This window comes from Giraffa tippelskirchi, chromosome 3, assembly GCF_054371585.1.
Source record: "Giraffa tippelskirchi isolate mGirTip1 chromosome 3, T2T-mGirTip1v1.2.pri, whole genome shotgun sequence".
NCBI classification, from domain to species: domain Eukaryota; kingdom Metazoa; phylum Chordata; class Mammalia; order Artiodactyla; family Giraffidae; genus Giraffa; species Giraffa tippelskirchi.
In genome coordinates, this window is record NC_137277.1 from 51,379,132 (window position 1) to 51,391,933 (window position 12,802).

Below are 12,802 nucleotides of genomic sequence, written 5' to 3' on the forward strand. Positions count from 1 at the left end.
ACGTATTATAATTCACAATGGAAAGACCATCAAGTAGTTAATCAAGCAAATAAAGGAACAGGAGTGTCATTTCAGGGACCTCCTTGGTGGTCCAGTAGCTAAGATTCCAGGCAATGCAGGGTCCGGGGTTGGGGAACTAGCTCCCACAAGTCGCAACTAAGAGTTCATATGCCACAACTAAAAAGATCCCATAGGCCACAAATAAGACTCAGCACAGCCAAATAAATAATACATAAAGTATTTTAAAAAGAGTATCATTTCAAATGTTGCATATGATATGTTCCATAGTGCTATCAGAGTATGTATAAAAGTGCTATGAAGTTAAAGGAACAACCCTGTCTGACATTGTCAGGAACGGTTTCGCAGAAAAGAAAACTTTTTAAAATAGTAATAAAAAAAATCAGCTACCATTCATTTGCCATTTACAATGTGCTCTTATATCATTTCATATAATTTTCACAACAATCCTATGAGGGAGGCATTATACTTCCCATTTTGCAGATAAAGAAGCTGAGGTAAACAGAAGTAAACTAACTTGGCCAATGCCACATGAGCTAACAAGACACAGAGCAGTAATTTGAACTCACATCTGGTTCAGTCCAACCACTCTTAACCACTCTACTCTATAATTTTCAATCTGAGTCTTGACAAGTAAACAGAACATGTCAAGCAGAGGGAATGGCATGAGCAAAGAATTGGCAATGTGAAAGGGTATTTTTGCTTGCAGAACACTGAGAAGGTTGGTGCAGCTGATGACTGTCAATGTGGAGAGTGGTGAGAGGGGACAAGTAAAGCTGTAAAATTTGCTAAAGGTTTATTTATGCTATGATAAAGTATTCTGAACTTACCCTTCAGTCAACAGGGAACCACTGGCATTTAATTAGTGGGAAAATAGTACAATCAGATTTATGTTTTATAATTCCAGCAGTAATTACTTAATAGTTATATATCCCTTTGTATATGTGAATGCATAGTATATTTGGACACTTCTTAACTCTTTACACAGAATATTTTTAAGCGGCTGCACTGGATCTTTGTTGCTGTGCACTGGGTCTGCTCTCTAGCTGCGGTGCACGGGCTTCTCGCAGTAGCTTCTTTTGCTGCAGAGCATGGGCTCCAAGTGCACGGTCTTCAGTAGTTGTGGCTTGCGGGCTTAGTTGCCCTGTGGCATGTGGGATATTCCTGGACCAGGGATTTGAACCTATGTCCCCTGCATTGGCAGGCAAATTCTTAAACACTAGACCACCAGGGAAGTCCTACACAGAATTGTTAATCACATTATTTCTTTTGATTCTCACAACTGACTAGCCTATGAGGAATGCAGAATAGGGGTAATTATCCCCATTATACAGATTTTAAAGTTGAGTCTCAGTAAGGTTCAATAATTTGTCCAATGTCACTTAGCTAATAAGTGACACTCTGGATGAGAAGCCAGGTTTCTTTGACTCCTTGTTTTCTCTTCCTCTTCCTCCACTGTATTGCTTAAATTGACCTAGGCAAATTAGGTCAACAAAATGAATCTCAATCCCCAGGCATTTTCCAGTGAGCTGTAGCCAGATCTAGTGAATTTTCTATTTCTTGTATTCTAAGAGCTGAATCAAGAATGCTGGGAGAAATATCAATAAGCTCAGATATGCAGATGACACCACCCTTATGGCAGAAAGCAAAGAACTAAAGAGCCTCTTTATGAAAATGAAAGAGGAGAGTGAAAAAGTTGGCTTAAAACTCAACATTCAGAAAACTAAGATCATGGCATCCGGTCCCATCATTTCATGGCAAATAGATGGGAAAACAATGTAAACAGTGAGAGACTTTATTTTCCTGGGCTCCAAAGTCACTGCAGATAGTGACTGTAGCCATGAAATCAAAAGACGCTTGCTCCTTGGCAGAAAAGCTATGACCAACCTAGACAGCATATTAAAAAGCAGAGACATTACTTTGCCAACAAAGGTCCATCTAGTCAAAGCTATGGTTTTTCCAGTAGTCATGTATGGATGTGAGAGTTGGACTAGAAAGAAAGCTGAGCACTGAAGAATTGATGTTTTGAACTGTGGTGTTGGAGAAAACTCTTGAGAGTCCCTTGGACTGCAAGGAGATCCAACCAGTCCATCCTAAAGGAAATCAGTCCTGAAAATTCATTGGAAGGATTGATGCTGAAGGTGAAACTCTAATACTTTGGCCACTTGATGAGAAGAAGTGACTCCCTGGAAAAGACCCTGATGCTGGGAAAGATTGAAGGCAGGAGGAGAACTGGACAACAGAGGATGAGATGGTTGGATGGCATCACCGACTCGATGGACATGAGTTTGGGTGGACTCCGGGAGTTGGTGACGGACAGGGAAGCCTGGCAGGATGCAGTCCATGGGATCACAAAGAGTTGGACACGACTGAGCAAATGAACTAAACTGAAGAGCTCAGAGCTGACTGGCATCATCATCTTTTGAGAAATTAAATTTTAGTCATGGAATTCCTATTTGATTTATAATTACATGACTCATAGATGTATTTTGTTTCAATTAGCAATAATTGCACCTCGGATAAACCTCATTGGCTACGATACTGCCACTGCGCAAAGTTCATAGATATATTTTGATTTAAATCTAATGGCAGAAAATTGGTTCATAGTGGTTCATAGTAATTCTGGACAAACATAAATTCTGTGCCTCAAAATCAAACAAAGTTTTCTAATTTCAGCAAACAAGAGAATGTAAATTAGTCTCAACTGCCAAATGAGACACTGTGCAGGGAATTTCTAGAACAGGAAAAAAAAATGAAATTGTATTCAACCTGGATGCTAGGGAAAAAATGCTTCCAGAGAGTTCTCAGACTCTGCAAGGGAAATCAGTTCCTTTTCCTTAAATCTCCATATCCATACCTTTCATCAACATTGAGAATTTCCTCAATTATCAAATTCCTGGTTTGGAATTCTTATTTCCTTTATTGAAACTCCTGTCAGTCATTGCTCTGAAATCTCCTCCTTAGTTTATAAAATCTGAATTTATGAAGGTCCCGAAGATTTTGCTTTCCAATGTTTGTTGTTGTTGTTCAGTCACTAAGTTATGTCAGACTCTTTGTGACCCCATGAGCTGCATCACGCCAGGCTTTCCTGTCCTTCACTGTCTCCCGGAGTTTGCTCAAACTCATATCCATTGAGTCAGTGATGCCATCCAACCATCTCATTCTCTGTTGCCCCTGATACTATCAAGTTTTTCCCTTTAATGTTACCAGTGAGGGAGAATATCAACAAGGGTTGAACAGAGGTCACCGACATCCAAAGAAATTGCACCTTTACTCTTATCTCTTGCTTGTTGCCATCTGGATCTCTATCTGAGAAAATGTCACAGTTTCTGTCCTGGTAACTTGTTGGGTCTGTAAAGGGACTACTGAATGTTGAGCTTCCTAAGAAGGATTACACTTAAATTCAGAGTCTCACCAGAAGACAATTTTTCTCAATTCATCACCCTTCCAAGGACATTATGAATGCCTCACTTTCCCAGAGGAAGCCAGAGGAAAGCAATATGAAAAGATGCCACATACAGTTTCAGTCCCTTCTAATTTGTATATTGGCTTTTTAGTGAGTGTAAGTTTGCATTAATATTATTTCTCCTTGCCAAACTGCTTAAGTCTGAAAATTTAAAAATAAAAAGATAATTTTATTTGTTTTATATATATTTGTATAAATATATGTATATACATTGCTTAAGTCTGAAGATTTAAAAATAAAAGCAAACATTAATATATGTATATTTATTTCATTTGGATTCTCAAAGGATTCTTCTCTAAAGCTATCAAAGATAAATACATTTTCTTCCTATGCACTTAAAAACCGGGGCTATGGGACTCCCCTGGTGGTACAGTGGATAGGAATCTGCCTGCCAAGGTAAGGGACATGGGTTTGATTTCTGGCCTGGGAAGATTCCACATGCCTCGGAGCAACTAAGCTCATGAGCCACAACTACTGAGTCCCCGTGCTGCAACTCCTGAAGCTCACGAGCCTAGAGCCCATGCTCCACAACTAGAGAAGCCACTGCAATGAGAAGCCCGTGTGCTACAGCAAAGAGGAGCCCCCGCTCTCTGCAACTGGAGAAAGCTCATAGGCACCAACAAAGACCCAACACAGCCAAAAATAAATACATAAAAATGAAATATGTATAAATAAAAATATTTTTTAAAATATTGGGGTTAGGTGTCAAAGCATCACAGGATTCTAGTGTCTTATTAAAATTGGTGGCTATTGTTTTAACCTATGAAAATCTTCTCTTTCATTACGCTCACTTGATTTGAAAATGTTGATTTATACTCAGCCAAAAATACTAAGCATTTAAGTATCAAGTATATTGAAGTATGTGATGCTGGCTTACCAACTATTGGCTCCCATCCATCAGAATTCAAAATGGAAAATGTACCTAATGAAGGTTTATACATAACTGCTGGGAAACCTCTCTGGATTTAATTTTTTAAATTTTAATCCTATTATTCATTTCATATACATGGTCTCAAAGAGATCTCAATAAGTGGCTAGCTTTAACTTATAGACCTTTGGGATTTACAGCACTATAAATAGAGCGGCTGGCCCTGGTCTTAAAATGTCAGCCTGCTTGGTTACAGGCAGACTATAGTTTGACATTAGCCAAAATTAACAGAGCTGTATATTCTACCTCCTGCTTATTCAACTACCTGAAAAGTAATTTAAACTGCATCTGGTCACATATTCTAGCTGAATTAGATTTAATTCATTGTCCAATATCAATTCCTTATGTAGCAATAGACAAATTGTTTAAATGCCTTGTCTTCTCTACACATATAAATGGAGATTACTCTCTCGCATCCTGTGATGAAATACTAAATACAAGCTTTTGTTGCCACCACCCAAGGGCTTAAGGCTCCTTCCTGTGTTCACGGCTTGGGAAGGTAGCCCTGTTTTCTCTTGTACATCTTGTTTCAAATTGTCTGTAGCAACACACTCTCAAAATGCTTATCTTCTCTGAATGGGAAAAAATTCTTTACTACTTAGGCAAGATTTATGAAAAGAAAAATAAGTATAGGCTGACATTATAGTAGGTAAAGTAGCTCCATAATCCAGCTTTTTGTAGCACAAGTACTAAACCTAGTAAAAGATCTTACTTCTGGGGACTTCTCGTCAGCCGTGTAGTCTGCTTCTCCAGTCAGTCTAATCAGATCCTTTACTGGTCTTGAGAAAGAGATAATATTAGTCCAACCTTTCTTTTTTACAGATAAGAAAGAACTTGGGAGTCAGGCTTTTGGGCTTTGACATATGCTCGTCCCTCTGTAGTGATATATTAAAATCCTACCTGTATCTTTAAAAATGATACTTTACATGAATGAAAATATATGTAAAGCACTTAGAACATACAAAGTACCGTAAAAACTTTTAATAGAGTTTTATTCTAACTTCTTTGTGAAATCTTCCTTATCCTCATCTCCGTATGACCCTGAGTTCCTTGGGCTTGTTTTCCTGTTTATACTTATATTGAACTTAATTGTTTATTTTTCCCTCTCCCTCATGAGACAGTAAGCTATTTGAGGCAAGAACCATGTATTCTCTTTGAATCATCCTCCTCCCCAGTCCTTAGTCCTGACATAAAACAAATACACTGCCAGTTATGTCTCCAGGAAAAAATGGATTCACTTAAGATCAACAAAGAATTAAATTCAGGGTCTGCAATTGTGGTAAGCCACCTGCAAGTCCCCACACAGCAAGGAGAGAAGAATTCTTTTAAAGAGGGGAAAGGGAAGTTGGGTAGTCTATAGCAAACAGAGTCCATTGGGGGTTTGAGAGTTTGTAGTGGATTTTCGTTGGCTTTTCGTTGGAGTTGTGACAGTCTCTCATTCCCTGTGCTCTTTCCAGGCAAGAAGAGGAGGTCTTTCTTTCTCCTCTGGGGCTCTGCTATTGTTGTAGGGCATGAGAGCTCCCCCTCTGGCCTCCCTACTGTTTAGTGCGTGTGTGTGTGCAAGTAATTTTATATATATATATATATGAAATATAGTTTTATATATATATATCTGAAGTATAGTTGATTTATAATATCTGACTCTATTTTAATTGAGATTTCTGTTTATTAAGTTTTACACTAGCATATTACTTTTCAGGCATTACATCTTTAAAGAAGTGTTCACTGATTTAATTGTAATGATGACCTTCAAAAGCAGTGGGAAGTTTTCAAGCACTGTGGGCTTGTTGAAAGCATTAGTTGCTCAGGCGTGTCTGACTCTTTGCGTCCCCACGGACTATAGCCCATCAGAGTCCTCTGTCCATGGGATTTCCCAGGCAAGAATACTGGAGTGGGTTGCCATTTCCTTCTCCACGGGATTTTCCTGACCCAGGGATAGAACCCACATCTCCTGCACTGGCAGGTGGATTCTTCACCACTGAGCTACCAGGATACTATAATGATGAAAGTGAGAAATGTGAAAGTGTTAGTTGCTCAGTTGTATCCAACTCTTTGTGACACCATGGACTTTAGCCTGCCAGGCTTCTCTGTCTGTGGAATTCTCCAGGCAAGAATACTGGAGTGGGTAACCATTCCCTTCTCCAGGGTATCTTCCTGACTCAGGGATTGAACCTGGGTCTCCTGCATTGCAGGCATCTGACCCATAGATCTGCCAACAAATACCAATAGATACCACATTAGTTTCTTTATGCAGACAAGTTGGAGTTGCAATAATATTAAGCGAGTGCATGGTCAGATGGCAGGAACCAGGAAAAAGTGATTGCAAAACAATAGCAAAATGCACAAACAACAGGATTAACAATGGGATTAATTTAGACTGGAACTCACTAAAGAAACAGACAGATTGAGACAAGATTAGGGGCAAGGATAGACTTAAGGAAGTGAATAGGGCAAGCTGAAGCATGGTTCAGGCCCCATTTACAAGCAGGGAAGAAAAGCTGCAATCTTAAGAAAGCATCCAAAATGGCTTCCAAGTGTTGCATCAATAGGTGACTGTGGGATGAGAGATAAAAAGACTATGGTCTCATAACTACAAAGGGTAAGTCTTTCATCACTAGTTCTGCCTACAAGATGTTTGTTAAAGGATCTCAGTTTATTAGAGTGGTTCCCATTTACCCAGGTTCATCTTTATGACAGTACCTTCAATACTCATGTCCAGATAGTACTGTCAATTCTTCAAACAGGACCAAAGATACAATCATGACTTAGAGACCAATTCTAATTTTCTAAGGCTTCCCAGGTGGTGTAGTGGTAAAGAATCTGCCCGCCAATGCAGAAGATCCAAGAGACTCGAGTTTGGTCCCTGGGTTGGGAAGATTCCCTGGGTTGGGAAGATCCCCTGGATGAAAAAAGAGCAACCCACTCCAGTATTCTTGCCTGGGAAATCCCATGGACAGTGGAGCCTGGAGGGCTATAGTCCATGCTGTTGCAGAGAGTCAGACACGACTAAGCATGCACATACTCGCACTGATTTTCTAAAGACTCCAGGAATTTCTATATGGAATTTGTTCTCTAGAACTCCTAATGCCTGGGCTTTTGACCAAAGTACTAATACTGTTCCCCCATCATGCTCACCAAGTGAAATATCAGATGCATAAATTTCTGGATGCTGTTTGGTTGCAAGTAGAAAGTCCCCAAATTTAAAAGTTATCCCTCTCAAAAGAGTACTCCTAAGAAATACTAAATTGTGCAAACCTCAAATTCCACAACACTGCTTATTTCAATCAGTGAAGGAAGAAAAGGAGAGAGGGAAGACATTGTATAGGAAGAAAAGAAATTAAAAATTTAGTTTGGTGTGGCAGAGAAAATAGGAAAACTGTGTAGATATAAGTGTCACTAAGAAGCTGAAGTTAATTGTTTTGAAAATAGGAGAACTAACGAAAATGTTTCCCAGTCCTTAAGAGTGTTAAAAGAGGACAGGTGGTGGTGGTTTAGTTGCTGAGTTGTATCCAACTCTTTGCCACCCCATGGACTGTAACCCACCAGGCTCCTCTGTCTGTGAGATTTCCTAGGCAAGAATGCTGGAGTGGGTTGCCATTTCCTTCCCCAGGAGATCTTCCCAATCCAGGGATCAAACCCAAGTCTTCTGTGTCTCTTGCTTGGCAGGCAGATTCTTTACCACTGAGCCACCTGGAAAGCCTATTAAAGAGGACTATAAGGACCTAAATGTCCTCCAATCATTAATATGCTCTGAGGACTGCAGGTTTATTTCAAAACTGGCTCATTTTTCCATTTGTAGTAGGGTGCTTCTCACCTTTCTTTTTTTTTTAAGGATAGAGAGTCTGCAAAGAGGTCATGTCCTTGGGTGAAGAGGTCTTCTATGTTTCTTTCATTGAGACCCCCTTAATACTTCAAAGAAGATTGTCAAAAAACAAAATTCAGCTGAGTAAATCTAAAGATCTAATTGGCTTTATTCAACAATTAATTCACGAGTTAAGCAGCATCCCAGCAAGAGACTAGAAGGCACTCAGAGAAATGATACAAAATGGAAAGCTTTTGTAGAAAGGAGGGTGGAGCAAGGAAGTAATCAGGAAAGAAAATAAAAGATTATTTGGGGCCAGAGGTCTTCTTTGTGGGAGAACTGGCAAGGGTTTTTATCATGCAGACTGCTTCTTCTTCCTCTTGAGGGGGTGATGGAGAGGGTCCACATGACAGATTAACCTGATTGATGCTGACCAGAAAATTTCAAACTGATTAAGATTACATTTCTGGGGAAGGTCAAAACTGCAATTGGGTTAGGTATTAAATCTAGGTTTGATATCATGAGTTTTAGCACAAGTAACATCATTTTGTGCCCATGGTCTTTCTCTTTAACCAGATTAATCAGACATTTGTGTTTTTTAAGACTGAGAAAAGGAGTTATCCTCGATACCTCCCTCTCTGTGGTGGGTATCTGATTTTTCTTTGGCTAACCCAAATTCAATTTCCCTTTCTAACCACACCTTAATTTTGTGGTTGGGGAGTAGGTATATCCTTCACTAAATTTTGTGCAATTTTGAGGACTGTAAATCAAGATAATGTGCCTTCCCTGTATGAAAGCTGAAGAAGTTCCCAGATGCAATTAATACTGTCTTCCTCTCTTATTGTCTTATATCAAAAGCCAGGCATATAGCTAATGCTCAGCTGGTTAGAGTGCCTTTTCTGGGACTCTGAGTCACAGGTGGAGTGATACAAAGATAGAAAAATCAGTTAGACTTCTTTCATTCTGGGGGTGGTATCCTGATAAGACTGTCAATTAGTTCCTGCTGACCCTACTCCATCATTCCTGATCCTACTTCTCTAACCTTTTGATCAATTTCGTGCGTTGTCCATAATCCTTATTTTTAAATTTCCCTTTTTGTTTAAGTCAGCCAGAGTTGGTTTTTACATCTTGCAACCAAGAACTATAACTAGCCATGTGATCCTACAATCCCACTCCGGGCATATGTCTGGAGAAAACTCTAATTTGAAAAGATACATGAACCCCAGTGTTCACAGCAGCACTATTTACAACAGTCAAGACACAGAAACAATGTAAATGTCCACTCAGGTAAATGGATAAAGAAGATGTGGTACATATATACAATGGAATACTACTCAGACATAAAGAAGAGTAAAGTCACGCCATTTGAAGGAACATGGATGGACTTAAAGATTATCATGCTAAGTGAAGTAAATCAGAGAAAGACAAATACCATATGATATCACTTATATGTAGAATCTAAAATACGACACAAATGAACTCATTTGAAAACAAAAACAGATTCACAAAGAACAGATCTGTGGTTGCCTTTCTTGAGGGGGAGTAGGGAAAGGATGAATTGGGAGTTTGAGATTAGCAGATACAAACTATTATACATAGAATGGATTAAAAACAAGGTCCTACTATATAGGGAGCTATATTCAATATCCTGTGATAAGCCGTAATGGAAAAGAATATAAAACTGAATCACTTTGCTGTACAGTAGAAAATAATACAACATTGTAAATCAACTATACTTCAATATAAAAAAAGACCACTTAGATCATTTACTGGGAAACCCTCTCTGGATTGCTGTCTGAGCTAAAATTGTGTTTGAAAATGAAATAAAGGAAAAAAGATCACCTTAAAAAAGACTCTAATTCAATATCTCTTTTTCCATATGCTTTATTCATCACTCAGTCCTGTTAATTTTACTTCAAAGATGGTTCTACAGGCATATCTATATAGCTATTCTGACATCACCCCTAATCTAACCCACAATCTCTTTTTTCCTTACCCAGATCACTGCAAGAGCTTTCATGCCTCCACTATGGTCATTCTCAAATCTAATCTATTCTTCATATTGCGACAACAGTGATTTTTTTTTGGCCACACTGGTGACTTGTAGGACCTTAGTTCCCTGACCTGGGTTTGAACCTGTGCCCTTGGCAGTGAAGGCGCTGGAGTCCTAGCCACTGGACCACAAGGGAATTCTCCCACAGTGATCTTTTAAAACTCCAATCTGATCATGTTGGTCTTCAGTCTAACTTTTCAATTGTTTCCCTTTTTCCATAGGATAAAATTAATAATCCTTAAGAGAGCTCATATGACCTTTTATAATCTGGACCCTGATGACTTCACCAATCTTGTTTTATAGAATTGTTCACAGAGCTCCAGCAACTCTGGCTTCCTTTGGTTTCTCAAATACACTAAGCTCTTTATTATTTCAGGAACTTCAAATTTAGGGCTCCCTCTGCCTAGACTACTTTTCCCTCTCAATTATGTGCCTGGCTGGCCTTTATCTCCTACTCTAAACTAGTTTTTGCTCTCCTCTTTCCAGATATTTTGTTCCTTTCTTTCATAGTTACCACAATTTTTATGTCTTTATTTATGCAATTATTTGCCTAATGTCTGCTCTCCCAGTGCCTGTAAGTTTCATGAGGGTAGGAGCCATATCTATTTTTCTCACCAATGGCTCACCAGCACCCAGTGGGGTACCTGACCTGCAGAAGATCTTTAAGAATTATCTTCAGATCCAATGGTTAAATGAATGGATGAGAAACATCACACCACATTCTTTCCTCTTATCTTCACCATTACTTCCAATCTAAATCAATAGCTAAATCATTAATTCCTTTTAATTAATCTCTAAAATATGCCTCTGGGGACTTCCCTGTTGGTCCAGTGGTTAAAAATCTGCTTGCAATGTAGGGGGCACAGGTTCAATACTTGGTCAGGAAACTAAGATCCCACATGCCACAGAGCAACTAAGCCTACACATGGCAACTACTGAGCCATCAAGCTCCAGAGCCCACATGCCACAACTAAGACTAGAGGCAGCGAAATAAATAAATAAACTCTTAAAATAAAATAAAATACACCTCGTTTATCACTGCTACTGGATTAGTTCAGGCCATCATCATTAATTACCTGAGCCTTTGCAATAACTTCCTAACCAGTCGTCTTGTCTCTAGTCTTGTTCCTCCTTAAACTATCTTCTACACTGCAGCCAGAGTGATCTCCCCAAAACACCAACTTATCACATTAACTCTCTACTTACCATCCTTTGATAGCTTCGCATAACCTGCAGGATAAAGACTAAATATCTCATACAAAGGCCCATCTGTCTCTAGCTTTATTTCCCAAAGGAAGTTATCTATGCAGAGTACATCAAGCAAAATGCTGGGCTGAATGAATGACAAGCTGGAATCAAGATGGCCAGGTGAAATATCAGCCACGTCAGACATGCAGATGATACCACTCTAACAGCAGAAAGTGAGGAGGAACTAAAGAGCCTCTTGATGAAGGCGAAAGAGGAGAATGAAAAAATTGCCTTGAAACTCACCATTCAAAAAACTAAGATCATGGCATCTGGTTCTATCACTTCATGGTAAATAGAAGGGGGAAGAGTAGAAGCAGTGACAGATTCTTATTTTCTTGTGCTCCAAAATCAGTGTGGACAGTGACTGGAGTCATGGGATTAAAAGATGTTTGCTCCTTGAAAGAAAAGCTATTACAAATCTAGGCAGCATATTAAAAAGCAGACATCACTTCTTCAACAAAGGTCTGTAAAACAAAGCTATGTGGTTTTTCCAGGAGTCATGTATAGATGTGAGAGTTGGACCATAAAGAAGGCTGAGCACTGAAGAATTAATGCTTTCAAATTGTGGTGCTGGAGAAGACTCTTGAGAGTCCCTAGGACTGCAAGGAGATCAAACCAGTCAATCTTAAAGGAAATCAATCCCAAATATTCGTTGGAAGGTCTGTTGCTGAAGGTGAAGCTTCAATACTTTGGCCACCTGATGCAAAGAACCTACTCACTGGAAAAAACTCTGATGCTGGGAAAGATTGAAGGCAAAAGGAGAAGGGAGAGGCAGAGAATGAAATGGTTATATAGCATCACCAACTCAATGGACATCAATTTGAGCAAACTCTGGGAGATAGTGGAGGACAAAACAGCCTGGTGTGCTACAGTCCACGAAGTAACAAAGAGTCAGACACAACTTAGAGACTGAACAACAGCAAAAAGAAAAAACAATCCCACGTTTTGCTGTCCATCTGAAACGATCACAACATTGTCCATCAGCTATACTGAAATATAAAATAAAAAGTTTTTTAAAAGAGCAATCCCACAGAGAAAACTCTACTTTGATTCCTACCTAACATTTAAGGAAGAAATAATATCAATTTTACACAAGCTTCCAGAGAGTGAATAGCGGGTAAAATTTCTCAGCTCATTCTATGAGTTCATCACTTTAATATCAAAGACATCAAAAATATTAGAAGAAAAGAAAACTAGACCAAACTAGAAAAGTAAACCAATACTACTAACAAACATAGACATAAAAATTATACCTAAAATTTTAGCAAATATAATCAATCAATATAT

The 12,802-nt window shown here is 39.0% G+C and overlaps 1 non-coding gene across 1 annotated transcript; it reads right to left on the reverse strand.

Moving 5' to 3' along the window:
• Window positions 1-2,435: 2,435 nt before the first annotated feature.
• On the reverse strand, window positions 2,436-2,577 carry LOC145544086 (U4 spliceosomal RNA). The gene has a single exon (XR_014081305.1). It is a non-coding gene; the product is annotated as a U4 spliceosomal RNA (small nuclear RNA).
• Window positions 2,578-12,802: the final 10,225 nt, after the last annotated feature.